An 8,762-nucleotide genomic window follows, 5' to 3' on the forward strand; every position below is an offset into this window, starting at 1 on the left:
GTATTTGGTGTTTTTCTTTCTGGCTTACTTCACTCTGTATAATCAGCTCCAGTTTCATCCATCTCAACAGAACTGATTCAAATGTATTCTTTTTAACGGCTGAGTAATACTCCATTGTGTATATGTACCACAGCTTTTCTTCCATTCATCTGCTGATGGACATCTAGGTTGTTTCCATGTCCTGGCTATTATACACAGTGCTGCGATGAACATTGGGATACATGTGTCTCTTTCAATTCTGGTTTCCTCGGTGTGTATGCCAGAAGTGGGATTGCTGGGTCATAAGGCAGTTCTATTTGCAATTTTTTAAGGAATCTCCACACTGTTTCCATAGTGGCTGTACTAGTTTGCATTCCCACCAACAGTGTAGGAGGCTTCCCTTTTCTCCACACCCTCTCCAGCATTTATTGCTTGCAGATTTTTGGATCGCAGACATTCTGACTGGTGTGAAGTGGTACCTCATTGTGATTTTGATTTGCATTTCTCTAATAATAAGTGATGTTGAGCATCTTCTCATGTGTTTGTTAGCCATCCGTAATTATCCGTTCAATCAGTAATTATTGATTATTATAATCAACAATTACTGTATGTAATGTTCAGGATCAAGAGATGAAAGAAACTCTTATCCCTGATCTTGAGAATGTTACCTAGTGGGAGAAAGACTTTCCTGCAGAAGATCAGAACATAGGGGCATGAAGCCTGGAAAAAACAATGCACAGAGTTGAGTGCAGCTATGCTCACATGTGATTTGAAGAAAAAGTAACAAGGGACTAGTGGACAAACTGTCTTTTCTCATGGATGAAGTTATATTCAGAAAATGAGAATGTAATTGGCTGTACATTTCAAAAAGGAGACTATCTGTTCCAAAGACATGTGATTTCTAAGGCAAATAGTCTTCTACTACCTTCAGTTCAGTTCAGTCGCTCAGTCGTGTCCAACTCTTTGTGACCCCTGGAATGCAGCACGCCAGGCTTCCCTGACCATCACCAACTCCCGGAGTTCACTCAAACTGACGTCCATCACGTCGGTGATGCTATCCAGCCATCTCATCCTCTGTCATCCCCTTCTCCTCCTGCCCCCAATCCCTCCCAGCATCAGGCTCTTTTCCACTACCTGCCTGTTCAATTCAGTTCAGTCACTCAGTAGTGTCTGACTCTTTGCAATCCTTCCGCAAAAATACACCAATTTATAGCAACTGGAATTACAAGGGATGGAGCCTTGACTATGTCTGAGGCTCATGAATTTAATTCTCTGTGGAAAAATTTCCCCATATATGTGATTGCTGAATGATTGTGTAAATTCCGTGTATCTTGCCAATGGATAAAGAAACACAGTCTGAAGAAGCTGTGAAGGCAGTGACACAGCAGGATTTCTTTGGTTCATGTCTTTAGTATTTTCTCCTCACCTTCACCCTTTGCTGTTCTCCTTTCTGAAGTTTTCACCCCATCTCACTGTATTTGTGTCTCAGCCCTGAGGAGGGCCCAGAGAAACAGGTAACATTTCTAAATACTCAGTTAACATCTTTACCTGGTCTTGCGTTTAGATCTTTCATCCATTTTGAGTTTATTTTTGTGGATGCTGTTAGAAAGTGTTCTAGTTTCATTCTTTTACAAGTGGTTGACCAGTGTTCCCAGCACCACTTGTTAAAGAGATTGTCTTTTCTCCATTGTATACTCCTGCCTCCTTTGTCAAAGATAAGGTGGCCATAGGTGTGTGGATTTATCCCTGGGCTTTCTATTTTGTTCCATATATCTATATTTCTGTCTTTGTGCTAGTACCATACTGTCTTGATGACTGTGGCTTTGTAGTAGAGCCTGAAGTCAGGCAGGTTGATTCCTCCACGTCCATTCTCTTTCTCAAGATTGCTTTGGCTTCCATTCCTGTACACTAATAATGAGAAAATAGAAAGAGAAATTAAGGAAATAATTCCATTCACCATTGCAACAAGAAGAATAAAATACTTAGGAATATATCTACCTAAAGAAACAAAAGACCTATATATTGAAAACTATAAAACACTGGTGAAAGAAATCAAGGGGACAATAATAGATGAAGAAACATACCATGTTCATGGATGGGAAGATTCAATATAGTGAAAATGAGGATACTACCCAAAGCAATCTATAGATTCAATGCAATCCCTATCAAGCTACCAACAGTATTTTTCACAGAGCTAGAACAATAATTTCACAATTTGTATTGAAATACAAAAATAAAAAAAACTTCGAATAGCCAAAGCAATCTTGAGAAAGAAGAATGGAACTGGAGGAATCAACCTGCCTGACTTCAGGCTCTACTACAAAGCCACAGTCATTAAGGCAGTATGGCATTGATGCATGTATAATATCATATATGAAATGAATCACCAGTCCAGGTTCAATGCATGATACAGAATGCTTGGGGCTGCTGCACTGGATGACCCAGAGGGATGGCACAGGGAGGGAGGTGGGAAAGGAAGGTCAGGATGGGGAACATGTGTATACCCGTGGTGGATTCATGTTGATGTATGGCAAAACCAATACAATATTGTAAGGTAATTAGCCTCCAGTTAAGATAAATAAATTTATTAAAAAATAAAAATATATATCGTAACAATAAAAAAAATTAAGTTGGAGAACTGTTCTAAGTCACATGTTCCTTAGATAATTCTCTTGCTCCAGCAGGTACCACCTAGTTCCTAAGACTTCAACATGAAAAAAAAAAAATGTCGTGAAAAAAACTGACCCATCCCAAGACATCCCTGTTCCTTCTGCGATCCCTGAAAGATGTCTGTTTCCTAGCAATGATCTTGGTTGCCCCACTTTGGATCCTCAGAGGAACAGCTCATTTTGGTTCTCTGAGATACTGAGAAAGTGATCAGGACCAGGGCTCAATCTAAAGAAGTTCCTACCTTTTCAAATACCCAGGTTATGTCACTGATTTCTTTTTTTTTTTTTTTTCCCTGTACCACACCAACCCAATCAAGAAACATTGCAGACACCACACAGCCTTCTTTCAGGAGAGAGCACAAGGCATGAAATATTCCCTCAGGCAGTGGCAGGACCTTTCTTACTAGTAAGAAGGTGTGGATTCTGAAATTGCTTTCAGACCGAAGCCTTTGAATTAGTAGTGATGTCAGCTTGGAGACAGAGGAGAGCTGGGCAAGGGTCTTAGGGAGGGGGCCCTCACTCTAAACAATCCTATTGTAATCACATTTCGGGGCATGGTTCACATTATCTAGTTACTGTGAGCAGTTATTCATAATCCATATTAGTTTTGCTGCCTTTTAGACGTGAGTCTGAGTGAACTCCGGGAGTGGGTGATGGACAGGGAGGCCTGGCGTGCTGTGATTCATGGGGTCTCAAAGAGTCAGACACGACTGAGCGACTGAACTGAACTGAACTGAAGAGTTCACATTTCTTCTTTTGAAATTTATTTTTAATTGGAGGATAACTGCTCCACAATGTTGTGCTGCTTTCTGCCATACAATAATGTGGATCAGCTTTAAGTACACATATATCCCCTCCACCTTGAGCCTCACTTTCACCCCATGGCCCCCTGTCCCATCCCTCTAGATCATCACAGAGCACAAGGCTGAGCTCCCTGTGCTGTTCAGCAACTTTCCTTTGGCCATCTCTTTCACACCTGGCAATGCATATATTTCGAGGCTACTCTCTCAATTCATCCTGCCCTCTCTCTCCTTCTGTGCCCAGAAGTCCTGTACTCTACATCTGCATTTCTATTCCTGCTCTGCAAATAGGTTCATGAGCACCACTTTTTAGATTTCATATATATGTGTTAAAATGTGATATTTGTTTCTTTCTTTCTGATGATTCACTCTGTATAACAGGCTTTAGATTTGTCCACCTCAGTTAAACTGAACTCCTAGCTGCTCCTTTCTATGGCTGAGTGACATTCCATTGTATATATGTACAACAACTTCTTTACCCATTCATCTGTTGACGGACATCTACGTTTCTTCCACGTCCTGGCTGATGGAACCAGTGATGCAATGAACACTGGAGTACATAAGCCTTTTTGAATTGCAATTTTCTCAGGGCATATGCCCAGAGAATATCCCTAGGGATTGCTGGGCCATGCGGTAGTTTTATTCCTAGTTTTTTAAGGATCTCCATTCTGTTCTCCATAGCGGCTGTACGCAATGAACACTGGGGTACATTTGTCTCTTGAATCACAATTTACTCCGGGCATATGCTCATGTGCCCTTTTACTCCCATGAGTTTGACTGCTTTCAATACCTCATATAAGGGGATTCATGCAGGATTTGTCCCCCTGTGTCTGGCTTACTTCTCTTGGCATAATGTCTTCCAGGTTGATCCATGTTGTCTCATGACAGGATTTCCTTCTTTTTAAGGATGAATAATAATCCATTGTATGTATATACTACAGTTTATGTATCCATTCATCTGTTGATGGACATTTAGGTTGTTAACACATCTTGGCTATTGTGGGTACTGCTGCAGTGCTAATATGTCTTGGAGATCCTGATTTAAATTAACTTGGACAAATACACTAATGTGAATGGGTAATACATATGGTAGTTCTGTTTTCTATTTTTTAACTTTTGAGTAACCTTCATACTTTTCATTGTGGTTGAACCATTTACCCTCCCACGAACAGGTAAAAGTATCCTTATTTTCTTCACAACATCACCAACTTTCACTAGGATTTCTTATTTTTCTGATTACAGTCATTCTAACAGGTGTGAAGTGATATGTCATTGTGTGCTTGATTTTCATATCCCTGATGATCAGTAGCAATATTAAACTCCTTTTCAATATGTCTATGTAAACAGAACTCTATTCAAGTCCCTTGCATATTTGAAATACAGGCTGTTAAATTTTTTGCCATTATGTTGTAGAAGTTTCTTATATATTTTGGAAATTTATCCCTTATCAGATATATGGGGGCTCATATTTCCATAGGACTGATCATGTAATGTGCCTTATATTAGGCATTTTGCTGTTTTCATAGCAAAATTTTGAGGCAGGTATAGTTTTTATCTCCAATTACAACTATGTAAAAAAACTGATCTTCAGGGCGGCTGGGAAATATTTAATGTCACAAAGTACTGGTGTGCATGGGTGTCTGCATAGCCAAGGCATTCAAGTTTTCTCTGTAAAGCAGAGTGCAAATTCTTAGCTGAAGTGTGATTTATTTATTATCATAATGTTTCCTTATTTATTATTATTAATACTAATAAATTACCAATGGATTCTATGTCACCCATCATTTATTTATTTAGGGAAAAATACCCAATGATTGACTGGTCGAATGAATGACTGATGGAGCTTCATTCCCTGAGTGTACTAAGAAAGTCTGAAAACACACCAATTGTCATTTCAAAAAAGGGCCTGATAGAGTTTACTGAATTAACAGCTGTAGTGTAAATTAGCACAAGATATCTGGGTGGTACTAGTGGAAAAGCTTCTAAATGGATACAGTCCAGATACTGAGATAATTTTGAAGATAATAAGATGAGAGGAATTTGGGTTTCTAGTAGATGGAGAAGCAGCAAACCAACAAGCAACAATAGTAAGAACTAGACATGGAAAAATGAACTGGTTCAAAATAGGAAAAGGAGTAAGTAAAGGCGGTATATTGTCATCCCACTTATTTAACTTATATGCAGAGTACATCATACAAAATGCTGGGCTTGATGAAGCACAAGCTGGAACCAAGATTGCCAGGAGAAATATCAATAACCTCAGGTATGGAGATGACACCTCCCTTAGGGCAGAAAGCAAAGATGAACTAAAGATCTTCTTGATGAAAGAGAAATAGGAGAGTGAAAAAGTTGGCTTAAAACTCTACATTCAAAAAACTAAGATCATAGATTTGATCCCATCACTTCATGAGAAATAGATGGGAGAAATATGGACACAGTGCCTGACTTTATTTTCTTGAGCTCTAAAATCACCAAGGACTGAGACTGCACTCATGAAATTTAAAGACACTTGCTCCTGGGAAGAAAACTATACCAAACCTAGACAGTGTATCAGGAAGCAGAGACATCACTTTGTTGACAAAGGTCCCTATACTCAAAGTTACAGTTTTTCTAGTAGTCACGTATAGATGTCAGAGTTGGACCATAAAGAAGGCTGAGCACTGAAGAACTGATGCTTTTGAACGGTGGTGCTGGAGAAGACACATGAGAGCCCCTTGGACAGCAAGGAGATCAAACCAGTCACTCCTAAAGGAAACCAACTCTGAATATTCACTGGAAGGACTGATATTGAAACCAAAGATCCAATATTTTGGCCTCCTGATGTGAAGCACCAACTCATTGGAAAACACATTGATGTTGGGAAATATTGAAGGCAGGAGGGGAAGGGGACGACAGAGGATGAAATGGTTGGATGAAAACATCCAACCATCACTGAGTCAATGGACATGAGTTTGAGCAAACTCTGGGAGATAGGGAAGGACAAGGAAGTCTGGCACGCTGCAGTCCATGGGGTCACAAAGAGTCGGACATGAATAAGCAACTGAAAAGCAACAAACAATACTAGACCACAAATGACTCATGGTCATGGGGCAGCAAAACTAGAGTTTCATGAAGGGGGCCCCAGTCTATGAGCTTATGGCTGAGGAACCTGCGGGATCATGTTGTCCTATTATGTCCATTATGGAGCCATGTGAAAACACAACTGAAATGAGACTGTTAGTACTGGAAAATCATGATAGACTTTGTGGCTATGGTTAAGTCATTGAAGTGTCAAGAAAAGCCCAGAGATCAGTAGAACAGGGTATAAGGGGAATTTAGAAAAACTGTGGGTAAGGGTTAAGATATGTGCATTTAGTAAAGCTTAGTCATTACCATTGAGGGAGACAAAGCTGGGTGCTGAAGGTGAAATGGAATGGGGTAGTAAGTTTTCCATACCAGATGCGTAGGGAGCTGGGGAATGTGGGAAGCACAATCTTAACCATGGAGGAGCAGTAGCATTGTCAAAGAATTCCTCATATTTCCTAACTGGTGCATGACATTGGCACTGGGGCTTTGAGACAATGTATGGAGTGACTCACTCTGCACTCCCTCAGTGAAGGGTGAGGAAGTCCATGGGCAGCGGAGCTTTGTGATATCAGCATGAGTGTGGCAATTTATTTTTGAGATCGCAAGCACATGGTATTTGGGGTGGGAAACAAGTGCATCATGCCAGATCTGGGATGTTCCCTCTGGGTGGAGCTGCCTGGCCCTTATAAAAGGAGTCTCTACCACCGTGCTGCTATCTTCGTGATACTCAGTCATAGGTCTTCTTTGGAGCCTCTGGTGAGTACAGTTTTGGAGGTTTTTAGCACTCGTGTGGTAGGATATAATCTTAGCGTAGAAGTGGCTGTATTTTAACCAATTCGTGCTCTCTTTGGGAATAAGAAGATAATGAGAATTTAGGGGTAGTTTTCAGTACTTGTTCTTGACTTCTTAACTGTGCTCTTAAATGTGACGGGAGGAATGCAGTCAATGGCACAGTCTTAACCGTGGAGAGGAAGGGAGACGAGATGCCATGTTTCAGTGCACTCTTCCCAGCCTTCAGTCCCACTGAGCGCTGAGTTTGGGCCTTTGCATTTCTCCTTGGAAGCCAACAGTCAAGTCAGTTAGACCAGCAACCAGGACCTCATGGGAGAAATTAGTAGAGATGTGTTTTGAGATTGGCTACAAGTTTCACATCCTGATTATTCTTCTTCAGAGTGTGCTTGTATTCACACAGCACTTGTGTAAGGAATTTTTTCTTTAGAAAGTGGTAGAACAGGGCTCCCTGTTAATGGGAGAGTAAGACTTTCTGTTATGAACAATGCTGTCTGTTTGTATTTCAGATTCCTTGAGACCCAGGAAGGATGCCTCACCATCCGCATCCACATCCACATCCACAGCAGCATCAGCATCACCATCACCATCAGTGCAAGGAGCCCTGCCATCCACCTCCAAAAGTGTGCCCACCGAAGTGCCATGAGCCTTGCCCACCCCATCCATGCCCACCTCCAGTGAGCCAGCAGAAATGCCCTCCTGGGCCACCATGCCCACCATGGGAGCAGAAGTGTCCACCCAAGTGGAAGTAACAGCACCAGATTTCATCTGGACCAAGAAATAAGATCCAGGCTCTTCCATTGTCCTCCCTTCGGCCATGGTGATGGATTGCATCTTCCTTAACCTCCCTCCTGGACCGACAGCTGACAGAGAAATGGCTTGCTTCCTGAAGCTGACACCACCCTGTGGGATAAAGAGCAACCGCCTGATTGCTCTTTGCCATGTGCCTGTCTGTAATCCGGGTTCTGATCTCTAGCCTGTGGGCACTTAGTGTGTCTATTCTTTGCTTCTCCAATAAAGCCTGTGTCATAGTTGAGTCCACATTTCTTCTTATGTTTTTCTTTTGCACTTTGTGTTTTTAATGTCTCCTGTCAACTACAAGTATTCTTCCGTGTGTTCCTTTTCCTCCCATTGGATTTTTGGAGTTAGACTTTTCCTTCACTGAGTTCAGCTTTGCCTGAAACATGTCTTTTGGATTGGATCCATCAAGGAATTCTTTCATTGGTTTCAAACGTGTCTATCTCTCTACCTTGTAGGACCCTTAAAAGAACTGAATTCTCTCAGCCTCAGTTTCCTTACCTGAGAAAATTAGGAGAGAATGTATTCAACTCAGTGTACTCATAGAAATTAACATATATACAAAAGTTTCTTTATTATTCATACATGCCAGTCCATCTCTTATATGCCAGGGCCATGATAATGGTGACCAACATCCTTATCCATCTAAATTCTTGAGGAC

At 41.1% G+C, this 8,762-nt stretch overlaps 1 long non-coding RNA gene across 1 annotated transcript; it reads left to right on the plus strand.

The window, feature by feature from the left end:
• Window positions 7,045–8,344, plus strand: LOC108635592. Its single transcript, XR_001917865.1, has 2 exons — window positions 7,045–7,270; window positions 7,813–8,344. It is a non-coding gene; the product is annotated as an uncharacterized LOC108635592 (long non-coding RNA).

Source organism: Capra hircus, chromosome 3, assembly GCF_001704415.2.
Source record: "Capra hircus breed San Clemente chromosome 3, ASM170441v1, whole genome shotgun sequence".
Classification (NCBI taxonomy): domain Eukaryota; kingdom Metazoa; phylum Chordata; class Mammalia; order Artiodactyla; family Bovidae; genus Capra; species Capra hircus.